This window comes from Capricornis sumatraensis, chromosome 3 (assembly GCF_032405125.1).
Source record: "Capricornis sumatraensis isolate serow.1 chromosome 3, serow.2, whole genome shotgun sequence".
Lineage (NCBI taxonomy): Eukaryota > Metazoa > Chordata > Mammalia > Artiodactyla > Bovidae > Capricornis > Capricornis sumatraensis.
Window position 1 is genome coordinate 157010924 of NC_091071.1, and position 13961 is coordinate 157024884.

Genomic DNA, 13961 nt, shown 5'->3' on the forward strand with positions numbered 1-13961 from the left:
GCATGCATATGACAAGGCAGGCTTTCGCTTGTGCCATCTGTGGAGGGACTGAATGGTAAAATCTTTCTGGAAGCAATTTGTCCTCGTATAACAAGGGCTTTAAAGGGCAAAAAATATAGCTTGGCTCAGGAACTTCACTGCTGAGAAGTCATCAAAGAACTTGTTAATTTCCCCCTAATATCCATTCTCTTTGTCATCCTGGGTAATAAAACCCCTAAATGTAAGCTGGGGACACAGCTGTCCAGAATAAACATTCCATATGTTAGTGACCAATGTAGCCAAACATGGACTTACTAATTAAGTTCAAGCTAAGAGAAATACTGTGTGCAGGCTTCCGAGATATGTCTTTAAAAGGCAGTTGAGGACTTCCCTGGTGGTACAGTGACTAAGAGTCAGCTTGCCAGTGAAAGATGCATGGGTTTAATCCCTGGTCCAGGAGGATTCCACATGCCACTGGGCAGCTAAGCCAGTGTGCCCCAGCTACTGAGCCCAGGCAGCCTAGAGTCTGTGCTCTAAAACCAAGAAGGCACTGCCGTGGGAAACCTGCACACCACAGCAAAGACCCAGTGCAACTGAAAATAAGTAAGTAAGCTTTTAAAGGCAGCTGATAGAAGTCTATTCTCTCTCCTATTGTGCCGCTTGGAAAATGGATGGTGGAGCTCTATCCCAGACCATGAAATGAGGTCCTCATTCTATTGGTCAGATCAGAAAACTGGAAGTGGCCTAGGTCCCAGACAACTGTGGTGTTGCGTCACTCCAGAAACTGAAAGTCCTTTTTTTTTTTTTTCTTGTCTTGTTACACCTCTGAAAATTTCTTGTTTTTTGGTAAGATGCTGTATAAACTAGGTTCTAATCATTGCTTTGGGTACGCCCGTGTATACATACAGTACACATACTAATGGCGGTGGGTGGCTTAGTTGCTAAGTTGTATCTGACTCTCTTGTGACCCCATGGACTGCTTTTGTGACCGCATGGACTGTAACCCACCAGATTCCTCTGCCCATGGGATTTTCCAAACAAGAATACTGAAGTGGGTTGCCATTTCTTTCTCCAACATACACTAATAAACTTTTTATTGTTCTGTTACTAATCCATCTTTTGTCAGTCTGATATTACTGGACCCAGCTGGAGAACCCAAGAGGGTAGAAGGAAAAAGAATATTTTCCCCTCCTATGGGGAATGTTTCCCCAGCACCAAAGGATAAATGACTTAGAATCCCAATATCACTTTTGTTGAGTCACAGCTAGAAAGAGGTTGGTGGAACCTTAAGTAATTACTGGTCTGTCATGATAAATGGTCTCCAAAATTATTCCTCATATAATAAAGGTATCACTTCACTGACACTAATCACATTCTCAGGGTTGTAAAAAGCAATCCTTACTTTTTATTTAAAGGAGAATAAAAGACTTTGACACTACATTGGATTTTTTCATTACCTGCGGAGGCACTTTTTAAACTCCATTCTATTTGCTTGACTTTGTGCAATGAACAATTTGTAATTATAAGCAAGTAAGCTAAAGATATATCTTTCAACTGACAAAATAAAAAACTCAGGGAGTAAAAATAGGCCTCATATTCCCGCTTCTTACTCTGCCACTGCAGGCTGAATCTTGGTGGGTCGTCAGGTCCACTAAGTTGTTTTAACAAAAGGATCAGTCTTGCTTCCATACAAATAATAAATTCCATGGTTTAAAATTCCATTGGAGTAGAGCAGAAATTAACAGGTGTATCATTTTGCTTAAATGTTTTTACATTCATGTTAAATCTCTTCTGTCGTGTCCAACTCTGTGCAACTCTATGGACTGTAGCCCACCAGGCTCCTCTGTCCATGGGATTCTCCAGGCAAGAATACTGGAGTGGATTGTCATGCCCTCTGCCAGGGGATATCCCCAACCCAGAGATCAAACCCGTGTCTCTTACATCTCGTGCATTGGCAGACAGGATCTTTACCACTAACGCCACCTGTTGTGGTGTTAGTTGCTCAGTCATGTCCAACTCTTTGCAACCCCATGGTCTGTCCATGGAGTTCTAGGCAAGATTATTAGAGTGGATTGCCATTCCCTTCTCTAGGGGATCTTCCCAAACCAGGGATCGAACCCGGGTCTCCTGCATTGCAGTACTCTTGGAACCTGGGAAGCCCTTACTATGTTCAGGAAAATCTAAAATTTCAACAAATGATTACAGTACATGGAGGGTCCATTTTATTCAGAAGAAACTTCATGTGAGACTTCTTATCAAGAAAACCACCCCATCTCCATCCTCAACCTATGGTTTTTCTTTTCTATAGTTTGAATTTTCAAGTATTCAGAGTTCAAACTGTGAGAGAGAAAAAGAGAAAAATTACAGCAACAAGAACAGTCACAAAAAGGAAACCCTAAAATTTACTCCCTTGGTTGGCTGTTTTCCAGGAGTAAGCAGAGGGCCTCCAGTCTCCCAGGTAACAGTCCATAACATAAGTCTATACTAGCGCCTCTCTCCTCTTCCATCACTAAACATTGGATTCCAGGTTTATAGAAGTTACCATGAACGAAATAGCTCTGTATAAAGAAAACATTCTTTTAGGCCATTAACTCCCAAACCCCTGTAATTTATTTGTGGTTTCTGATAAGTTGAGTGGCAGCACAATTTGTCAGTATAAAGATTTGGGTTGTGGGTCCTGAGATCCCATCTAAATCAGAGATATTGTACAAGCCTCTGTGCCTACTCACTGGACAATTTTTTTTTTTTTTTGAGATTTTGCCAATCTGTACTGCAGAACAGGATAACAAATCCCCATGTGAACACCACCCTGTCTGGCTGGCTGATTAAAAGCCCCAAAGACACCAAGCTCCTTAATCCACAGAAGCCATGTGAGTTATTCAGTCATGTCCGACTCTTAGCAACCACATGGATTGTACCTGCCAGGCTCCTCTGTCTTTGGAATTCTTCCAGGCAAGAATACTGGAGTGAGTTACCCTGCCCTCCTCCAGGGGATCTTCCTGACCCATGGATCAAACTCAGGTCTCTTGCATTGCAGGCAGAGTCTTTACTGTCTGAGCCACCAGGGAAGCCCCTTAATCCATGGAAGCCATAAATGTTTCTTGTATGAGAAAGGAGTCTTTTCAGATGTGATTGAATTAAGGATCTTGAGATGCACTGGCTATCCTGGATTATCCAATCAAACCCTATTGTAAAATCACAAATATCCTCAGAAGAGGGAAGCAGAAGGAGGCTTGAATTCAGACAAAGGAGAAGACCACCCTGGGATGGAAATGGTGAGAAGGAGACGCTATGCTTCTGACCCTGAAGATGGAGGCACAGGACCTGAACCAAGGAATACAATGTACTCAGGAGACTGGAAAAAGCAAGGAAAGAAGTGGATTCTACCCGAGAATCTCTAGATGGAGCAGGCCCTGCAAAAACCTTGATATTGGCTCAGTGAAACTAATTTTGGAATTAATGTCAGCATCACATTGAAATAACAATGCCTGATAAGCAAGTGGAAGTCAGAGCAGAAAACCTGTTAGTTTCATTTTTGGAAATAAAAGAATATATTTTCACATTTTAGTAAATCAAGGTGGGACTAGAAATCAAATTATCATCCTTATAGAAGCCAAAAGATCTTGGATCAAATTCAATATTTATTTATAATATTTAATGGGATGAGTATAGATGGGGAATTTCTTAATATTAGAATAAGCATAGATACAACTTCATGATGTATAAGTACTTATTTATGTATTGCTACAGAACTGTACTCTGTACAAGAAGGAAGTGTCTTTTTGCCACTTAATGATATGCCAAATGGAAGTCTCTTTCACAGCCTGGTCAATCAGAAAATTCCACTCCCTGCTCAGAAAAGTCTTAAAGTGCAGTGTAAGTTAATGAGAGCTTGGCCCTAGATTTTGGCTGGAATTACTAAGAAAGAGTCTTTCCTTGTCTCAAGCATTGTTAGTAGGACCTATGAAATGTGACTGCAGAGACAGACCAAGCCTTGAGAGATGCAGAAGCTAGAGTTGTCAAAGCAAATTGGCATTCAGGAAATTATATCTAACCTCTGGGTCAACATATCTATGGTCTAACTAGCCCATTTCTAAGAAAACTAGAATGGAACTAAGCCGAATTCAGCACTTCTAGTATATATAAGAAATTCCTGTAAGTCAGTAAGAGATAAGAAATCTTTTTTTTTTTTTTTTGAAAGGATGAAGGATGAATGTGTGCTAAGTTGCTTCAATTGCATACAACTCTTTGTGACATTATGGACTGTAGCCCACCAGGCTCCTCTGTCCATGGAATTCTCCAGGCAAGAATGCAGGGTGGGTTGCCATTGCCTCCTCTGGGGCATCTTCCCGACCTAGGGATCAAACCTGTGTCACCTGCATCTCCTGCATCGGCAGGCAGATTCTTTACCACTAGCCCCAGCTGGCAAGCCCAAGAGATAGGAGACCTAATTTTTTTTTTTTTTTTTGCAAGGATGGAGGATATTAATAGGTGATTCACACAAGAACTAATCAGAGTGATGCCTCTCTTCTCTAATCATCAGGGGAAAGCAAATTAAAACAAAGCCAGATATGACTTCCACATCTTGGGTTGTCAATAATAGGAAACTTGAGAATGCTAAGCTCTGAAAACAGTGTTGGAGAATAAGTGCTCTCGGACACAGCCCGTGGGACTACCTGTGTGTGGAGAATTGGAGAACACCTCCAATATTCTTGACACTGAGGCTGCAGATGCCCTGGGACTCAGAATTCCCAGCAATCTTGTACTTTGTGCAAGTAACTGACACAAAGAGAGTGCCAAGGAAGATGTAAACCCGTGAGCCAGGGAAATTATAGCTTCAGTAGCCAGGAATCAGATATATCAGCATCCATCTACATGTGAACTGTAAATATAATAGAATTCTATGCAGCGGTTAAAAGATTAACTGGCTTTGTGTTTAGCCATGTGGATAGATCTTAAAAATACAATGTTCAATGTGGAATGAAAACCAAACGAGGTTCAAAACACAATGCTACTTAGGTAGATTTTTTCAAAACTTGAAACAGTATACATTTGAGGCTGATGTATACAACTGAATAAAATGATGAAAGTGTGTATATTAAGTACAAGAGAAGAGGGAGGAGAAAATTAGACTGGGTATCATAAATGATAAAAGAAATAAAATTCAAAATTTTTAAATATTCAGACTGATGATATGTCATAAATGGAGGTGCATAACCACCCTGATTCTACTCAGATGAGGTAAAAAAATGAATAGTCTTTAGGTTTTAAAGCCCACTCCATTTTTTAAATTTAACTGAAATGTATAAAATGGTAATGGTCATGATTTAGAATTAGAAAAGCAAACAAAACAAGAAACAACCAAAATATTCCTCTGAAAATAAATTGATCAACAAAAGATGGCATATTAGTTCAATAAATTCTCCTTAGGCCCCTTAAAAATAAAATTAAGATTATAAAGCATAACTAAAAGTTAAATTAACATATTGAGAGCTTGTTTTGGAAACAGAATGCAAAGTATCATGTTTCAATGTTAAACAAAAGATGAAATGCACCAAAAACCAAAACAAAACTCACAGAAAAATTTAAAACTCATGAGCTTTCTGGATGACTGTGGGATTATGGATGAAATTACATTTAATAACAATTTTTTTTAACTAATAACACAAATGCAAAGAAATAGAGGGGGAAAAAAATGGGAAAGACAAGAGATCTCTTCTCAACTGGAATTCCAGTTGAGAATGGGAAAGGCTAGAGATCTCTTCAAGAAAATTAGAGATACCAAGGGAACATTTCACGCGAAGATGGGCTCGATAAAAGACAGAAATGGTAGGGATCTAACAGAAGCAGAAGATATTAAGAAGAGGTGGCAAGAATACACAGGAGAACTGTACAAAAAAGATCTGCATGACCCAGATAATCACGATGGTGTGATCACTCATCTAGAGCCAGACATCCTGGAATGGGAAGTCAAGTGAGCCTTAGAAAGCATCACTACCAACAAAGCTAGTAGAAGTGATGGAATTCCAGTTGAGCTATTTCAAATCCTGAAAGATGATGCTGTGAAAGTGCTGCACTCAATATGCCAGCTAATTTGGAAAACTCAGCAGTGGCCACAGGACTGGAAAAGGTCAGTTTTCATTCCAATCCCAAAGAAAGGCAATGCCAAAGAATGCTCAAACTACTGCACAGTTGCACTCATCTCACAAGCTAGTAAAGTAATGCTCAAAATTCTCCAAGCCAGGCTTCAGCAGTATGTGAACCGTGAACTTCCAGGTGTTCAAGCTGGTTTTAGAAAATTCAGAGGAACCAGAGATCAAATTGCCAACATCTGTTGGATCAACGAAAAAGCAAGAGAGTGCCAGAAAAACATCTATTTCTGCTTTATTAACTATGCCAAACCCCTTGACTGTGTGGATCACAATAAACTGTGGAAAATTCTGAAAGAAATGGGAATACCAGACCACCTTACCTGCCTCTTGAGAAACCTATATGCAGCTCAGGAAGCAACAGTTAGAACTGGACATGGAACAACGGACTGGTTCCAAATAGGAAAAGGAGTATATTAAAGCTGTATATTGTCACCCTGCTTATTTAACTTAAATGCAGAGCACATCATGAGAAACGCTGGGCTGGAAGAAGCACAAGCTAGAATCAAGATTGCCGGGAGAAATATCAATCACCTCAGATATGCAGATGACACCACGCTTATGGCAGAAATTGAAGAGGAACTAAAAAGCCTCCTGATGAAAGTGAAAGTAGAGAGTGAAAAAGTTGGCTCAAAGCTCAACATTCAGAAAATGAAGATCATGGCATCTGGTCCCATCCCTTCATGGGAAATAGATGGGGAAACAGTGGAAACAGTGTCAGACTTCATTTTGGGGGGCTCCAAAATCACTGCAGATGGTGACTGCAGCCAAGAAATTAAAAGACGCTTACTCCTTGGAAGGAAAGTTATGACCAACCTAGATAGCATAGGGTGGTTCAGGGTTGGGAACTCATGTACACCTGTGGTGGATTCATGTCAATGTATGGCAAAACCAATACAGTATTGTAAAGTAAAAAAAAAAAAAGAAAAAGAAAAGAGAAGCAGAGACATTACTTTGCCAACAAAGGTCCGTCTAGTCAAGGCTATGGTTTTTCCAGTGGTCATGTATGGATGTGAGAGTTGGACTGTGAAGAAGGCTGAGCACCGAAGAATTGATCCTTTTGAACTGTGGTGTTGGAGAAGACTCTTGAGAGTCCCTTGGACTGCAAGGAGATCCAACCAGTCCATTCTAAAAGAGATCAGTCCTGAGTGTTTGTTGGAAGGTCTGATGCTAAAGGTGAAACTCCAATACTTTGGCCACCTCATGTGAAGAGTTGACTCATTGGAAAAGACCCTGATGCTGGGAGGGATTGGGGGCAGGAGAAGAAAGGGACGACAGAGGATGAGATGGCTGGATGGCATCACTGACTTGATGGACGTGAGTCTGAGTGAACTCTGGGAGTTGGTGATGGACAGGGAGGCCTGGCGTGCTGCGATTCCTGGGGTTGCAAAGAGTCGGACACGACTGAGCAACTGAACTGAACTGACTAACACAAATGTGAGAATGAATAAAAGCAAGAAATATCAATTAAAAATAACCCAAGAAATACATCAAAATTTTTGTCGCAACCATCTCTGGGTTTCAGTTTGCTTGCTCATCTGATTGTTTTTATCCAATTGCGGCAAAGTACACATAGCATAAAATTTGCCTTCTTAACCGTATTTATGTGTGCCATTCAGTGTCATTAAGTATATTCACACTACACTGCAAACACACTCCATCTCTAAAACACTTGTTTTACAAAGCTGAAACTCTATGCCCATTGAACAGTAACTCCCCATTTTTACCTCCAGCCCCCATTAAACACCATCTACTTTCTATCTCTATGAATCTGACTATTCTAGGGACTTCCTTTAAGTGGAATCACGCAAGGTTTATCCTTTTGTGGCCAACTTTTATCTCATTCTGCATAATGGGCTCAAGCTTCATGCATCTTGTAGCATGTGTCAGAATTTCCCTCGTTTTTAAGGCTGAATAATGTTCCCGTGCTTGTTTGTGCCATGTTTCATTTACTCATGTATCTGTCAGCACACCCCTGGGTTGCTTTCACTCTGGTTATTGTGAATAATGCTGCTATAAAAGTGGCTATGCTTATCTGATTTTTAAATAATAACATTTGGACTTTCATCAGATGCTCCAAGAAGTGTCCGCAAGAGTCTAAGGTACAGATACTGGAAAGACCACAGAAGAGATGGAAGCAAGTACAAAATGGACCCAACAAGTTAAATCCAAGAAGCACACACATGGTTGTCTCTATATGTCAATGTGTGTTAAATATTTCATAATCAAATAAAAATTCAAATTTCAAAAGTTCAATATGGTACCAAATGTCTGGCACAAACTGAGCATTCAGAAAACATTCCCCATCCCTTCTATATCCCCCAGACTCCCTCAGCACCTCCCATAACATCTCAGGCTTATGCCATCTTTCATCAATCACCACCTGTCCTGGTCACTATTTTTTGCCATTTAAGAAAAATTTATCGAAATACAGTTGATTTACAGTATTATGTTTCAGATTTTTGGTAGAGTGATTCAGTTATACATATATATAAATATATACTTTTCTTACATTCCCTTCAATTATGGGTTATTACAAAATATTGCGTCTAGTCTCTGTGCTATACTGTGTTTCCCTGAGGCCAGACATGCCTGTTATTGCCAAAATAGTCAAGCACTGGCTGGAACCAGCCAGAAGTAGGGTGTTTCTCTGAGGGTGATAGAATTATAACTGAATCTGTCAACAGAGGAAGCTCTGGGCCCCAGGATACAACAGCAGCACCAAGGACAGCAGCAGCCACACCAGAGCGCGAGCGTAGTTGACTCACTGGAAGCAAGATCCCCCCAGGCAGGAATCTTTGACCCAGAGTCCCTGGGGCTACCTGATGGCACCTTTTAGCAAGAAACCTAATCACCAATACCCCTCCCCCACCAACTAGAATGGGGACATTCTGGTAGAAAATTTAAGTAAGTCTAAGTGTTGGTTGCCCAGTAGTCCCCGACTCTTTGCGACCCCATGGACTGCAGCCCACCAGGCTCTTCTGTCCATGAGATTTTCCAGGGAAGGACACTGGAGTCGGTTGCCATCGGTTAAAAGGGGAAAAGATGTCTGTTAGTGCCATGTACTGCCTCTGCTGGAGACACTGGGCTTGTGGTTCCTGGGGCTGCAGAAGACCTCAAGGGTGGGAGCCTGAAATTAGATGGGGAGAATGCTGAGAAACTCCCCTCTCACCCTCTGCTGAACAATTCCTTTGTCTTTGTTTCCTCACCAAGACCACAATCACAGGATAACAGGACACAAAAGAAGGTGTTATTAACCCAGATTCCAGTTGGCGCTACCTTTCTGTACAAGAACTCAAGTGTTGGAACTTCTGGTCTCTGATCCACTCACTGGTTTCTCTCATGGCAAAATTGGTGTTGCTATTTTCTCTCATCCCGATCTTCATTACCACCACCATCATCGTCTCTGGTCAATGTCACCACATACCACAGATGGATTATGAGATCCCTAAACCCTACTGGCCTCCTGGAGAGAAAGAGATTGAAGGCAGGAGGGGAGGAGGACAAGAGAGGATGAGATGGCTGAATGGCATCACCAACTCAATGGACTTAAGTTTGAGCAAGCTCCAGGAGTTGCTGATGGACAGGGAGGCCTGGCACGCTGCAGTTCATGGGCTCACAAAGAGTTGGACACAACTGAGAGACTGAACTGAACTGACCGAGGATCTCTGCTTCTGGAATGTCTTATAATAAAGAACACACAGGAAAGAAGAGAAGGAGGGAGAGACTAGTTTCTTGTCTTGGAGGGCTATATTAACTCAATTTACTCTTCAGGTTCAATATCAGTGTGGAACTGGAGGGTTTTAAATAGTACAAGGGTTCCTATATAGGTGTAGAGTGAAAAGTAGTGCCTTGAGTGCTCAGCTGGAAGCCATTTTTCAAGCACCTAGGGCCCAAAACTGGTTAACACCAGGGGTTTGGCTACCAGACTTGCCTGGGTGGGAAGACCTGCTGTGCAACTAAATAACTGTATTACTTTGGCCAAGTCATTTGATCTCTTTGGACCTTGGTTTATTCATCAGTAAAATGAAAACAATAGCATCTACCTATGTTGCAAAAACTTAGTCTTTCCTCCACGTTTCTCTTTAAGTCCCCTACTTCTATCACATTCACAAGAATTCTGACACTTCCTGTCACCAAATGCACAGGGTTTTTTTTCCCACATCAAGCTGTTTGGTGACCTACAATTTTTTTTAATTTTTTAAATTAATTTAATTGGAGGCTAATTACTTTAAAATATTGTGGTGGTTTTTGCCATACATTGACATGAATCAGCCACAGGTGTACATGTGTCCCCCATCCCAAACCTACCCCCCTCAACCTCCCTCCCCATCCCATCCCTCTGGGTCGTCCCAGTGGACTTTGAGTCCCCGTGGGCTTTGAGTGCCCTGTTTCATGCATCGAACTTGGACTGGTCATCAGTGACCTACAGTTTAACTCAATTCAGACACCATTTACCTGAAGACAGTGTCAGATCCCACAGTTTAAGCACTCAGTGCCTTGAGATTGTACCCATCCTACTTCAAAAGTCAATCACAAGTATTAAGTCCCAGGTTACCCACAACTTCTGTCCAATTTGTCTACAAATCAGAGGTTCCCATGATCTCCTGCCCCTCAGATTCAATATTTGCTAAAGTAGCTCATGCTACTGCTGCTTCTAAGTCACTTCAGTTGTGTCCAACTCTATGCGACCCCATAGACGGCAGCCCTCCAGGCTGCCCCGTCCCTGGGATTCTCCAGGCAAGAACACTGGAGTGGGTTGCCATTTCCTTAGAACTCAGGAAAACACTTACATTTACCGATTTATGAAAGGATATGATAAAGGATACAGATAAACAGGTGAGGAGATACATAGGGTGAGGTCTGGGGTGGGGGGAGTGCTGAGCACAGCAGCTTAGTCCCTCTGGAGTTGGAGTGTATCACCCTCCTGGTACATGAATGCATTTTCCAATTGGGAAGGCTTCCTCTCATAGGCATCATCAGTTATTGTCTATCTTCCTGGAGAAGTGGGTGGGAAGAGGGTTGATAAATTCAAGCTTCTATTCATGGTTTGGCCTTTCTGGTGTCTGGTCCCCATCCAAGAGTCATCTAGGAGCTCACCTAGACCTGCCTCATTAGAACAAAGGATGCTCCCAGTGCTCTTATCCACTTGGGGAATTTCAAGGATTTGGGGAGCTCTGTGCCAGAAACTTGGGGCAGAGACAATATATATATTTCTTGGTTTTGCACACTACCCATAGAGTTGTTTGAAAATTAAATGACTTAATATATACAGAAGTTTAGAACAGTGCTTGGCACACATGGTAAGCCTTCTGTAAGTGTCAGCTACTATTTTATTAACAATTAAATGGAAGAATAGTGCTTATGCTAGAAGTTTCAGACATGTTCTCTTGGCACTGAATCTATACCTCCTAAAATATATTTCCAGATGTCAAGCCCTCCCAACAGAGAAAGAATTACTTTTAGGATTAATGTGATATTTATTATTCCTGTGATGAGTATTTGCACATTTGTTTCACTTCCAGTTGATGAGGAATGTAGACTTCTGATGAGCATTTCCAAGAAATAGCTGAGCCTTGGCATAAACCTCTCCCACAAAAAAACCGATACTGTGAGTTCTTTCGTTTCCTTGTGTTTACCAAGTCCAAGTTCTTACTGCTTGCTGTATGACAGGCCAATAAATCGAGAGACAAGTTGCTGGGGCAGGAATGGTGAGTTTATTTAGAAAGCCAGAAGATCAAGAAGATGGTGGACTAGTGTCTTGAAGAACCATCTTACCTGAGTTTGAAATCTAGTGTCTCAAAGAACCATCTTACCTGAGTTAGAATTCGGGTTTCTTTTATGCTAAAAGGGGAGGAAGTGTGGCTTGTTGGAAACTTCTTAGTACTGGAATGCTTTGTTCTTGCAGCTCTCCACCTTAGCCTGGTCGTAATGTTCCTATAAACTTCCAACAAAACAAATGTTATTCTCTGTTCTGCAACTTTTTATCTCTATATGAATGGAAAAGGGTTATAGCTTTAAAGCTTAGAGCCTTAGAATGGCTAGCATGTATGTTCCAGGCTATAGGCAACAGTTTTCTTACAAAAGGTACAGAGTCAGCACGACTAAGCACAGGCACCAGAGCCCATCGGTTAGAGCTAAAGGAATAGAACCAATATGGATCTAGGTTTGTTCTTTGTTACACTTGCTCAGGAGGAAGAAGAAAGCTGAAAATAGAATTCTAGTGTTATCCCAAAGGGAAATTTGAAATATTCGCTTGTAAATGAATTTTAAAATGATATTTATTATAATAACTCGAGGGCTCGGCTGTTTGTCCTGAAGATATCAGATGAGAGGCAGCCTGCTGAAAGACATGGGTTGGACAGATACACCATAAACTCTATTTTCTCTAAATGTCTGGCCCATTATTCAAGGTTTTTTTGTCTTACTGTTTGACCCTGAAGGGAATTAATGTCCTTGAGTTCTTAATCTAAAGGTTTGCAAATTCTTATAAAGAACTAAAACAGAAAAATGAAGAGAAAACAGAGCTAAGGCGAGAGATAGTGTGCATTTGGCAGGTGTTACTAATGACCTTGCCCCAGTTCATGATGATGGTTTTCCCATAATATGGATGAACTCATTTCAAAGGCAATTTGCAAAGGTTAGACACTACAAAAATGAACTGAGTGTGTGCATTATGGTGGGAATAAATTCTTGTAACTGTATGACATCCTTTTCTTATTGAAACTTATGTTTCTCTCAATGTAATCAAATGAGTGGAATGAATTTTGATTAGAAGTCTAGGAAGACTCAGGGATGCTTGGTTTGATGTAGCCTTTTCATATTTGCCTGGACTTGGCTGACACCAGATTGTGGCTTCTAGGACAAGGTAAGATCTGCAGAAGGCATCGTACCTGGGATGTTTAATGACTGAAGTGGCCTATAGCACCACAGTAAGCGTGATCTGGGGATTTTTTTCTGATGAGTATAGTCTAGAAGTGGCTTTTTTTCTCCAACTAACAAGCTACTGTTTCTTGAAAGCTACTTCTGTTGCAAACCACAGTGTGGTGGGGAAAGTCTCTGCTCTGGCATTCTCCAGAGAGGAGTCTGACCTCAGACCCCAACTAGCTGGTTAAACACAGCCCCTAATTCCTCAGGCTCTGTCAGGTTATTGAGCACTTGAAATATGGCTAGTGCAAATTGAAAAGTGCCATAAATATGCTGGCTTTGGAAGACGTTGTAGGGAAAAAAAAGAATATAAAATATCTCATTGGGGTTTCCCTGGTGGTCTAGTTAAGAATCGCCTGCCAATATAGGGAACAAGGATTCCCTGGTCCAGGAAAATCCCACATGCCCAGGAGCAACTAAACCTTCGCATCACAATGACTGAGCCCTCAGCTGCAACTACTGAAGCTCAAATGCCCTAGAGCCTGTGCTCCGCCACAAGAGAAGCCACCACAGTGAGAAGCCCGTGCATGGCAACTTTGGAGTAGCCCCAACTTACTGCAGAGCTTAAAGCATCTACCTGGAATGCAGGAGACCCGGTTCGATCCCTGGGTCGGGAAGATCCCCTGGAGAAGGAAATGGTAACCCACTCCAGTACTCTTGCCTGGAGAATCCCATGGAGGGAGGAGCCTGGTAGGCTACAGTCCATGGGGTCGCAAAGAGTTGGACACGACTGAGCGACATCACTTCACTGCAACAAGAAAAAGTCCACAGACAGCAACAAAGACCCAGCACAGCCCATAAATAAATAACTTGAAAAAAAAAATCTCGCTGTATGGATTATATATTGAGATGATCCTATTTTGGATATAGTGGGCTATTTTAAATATGCGTGTAAATTTAATTTCC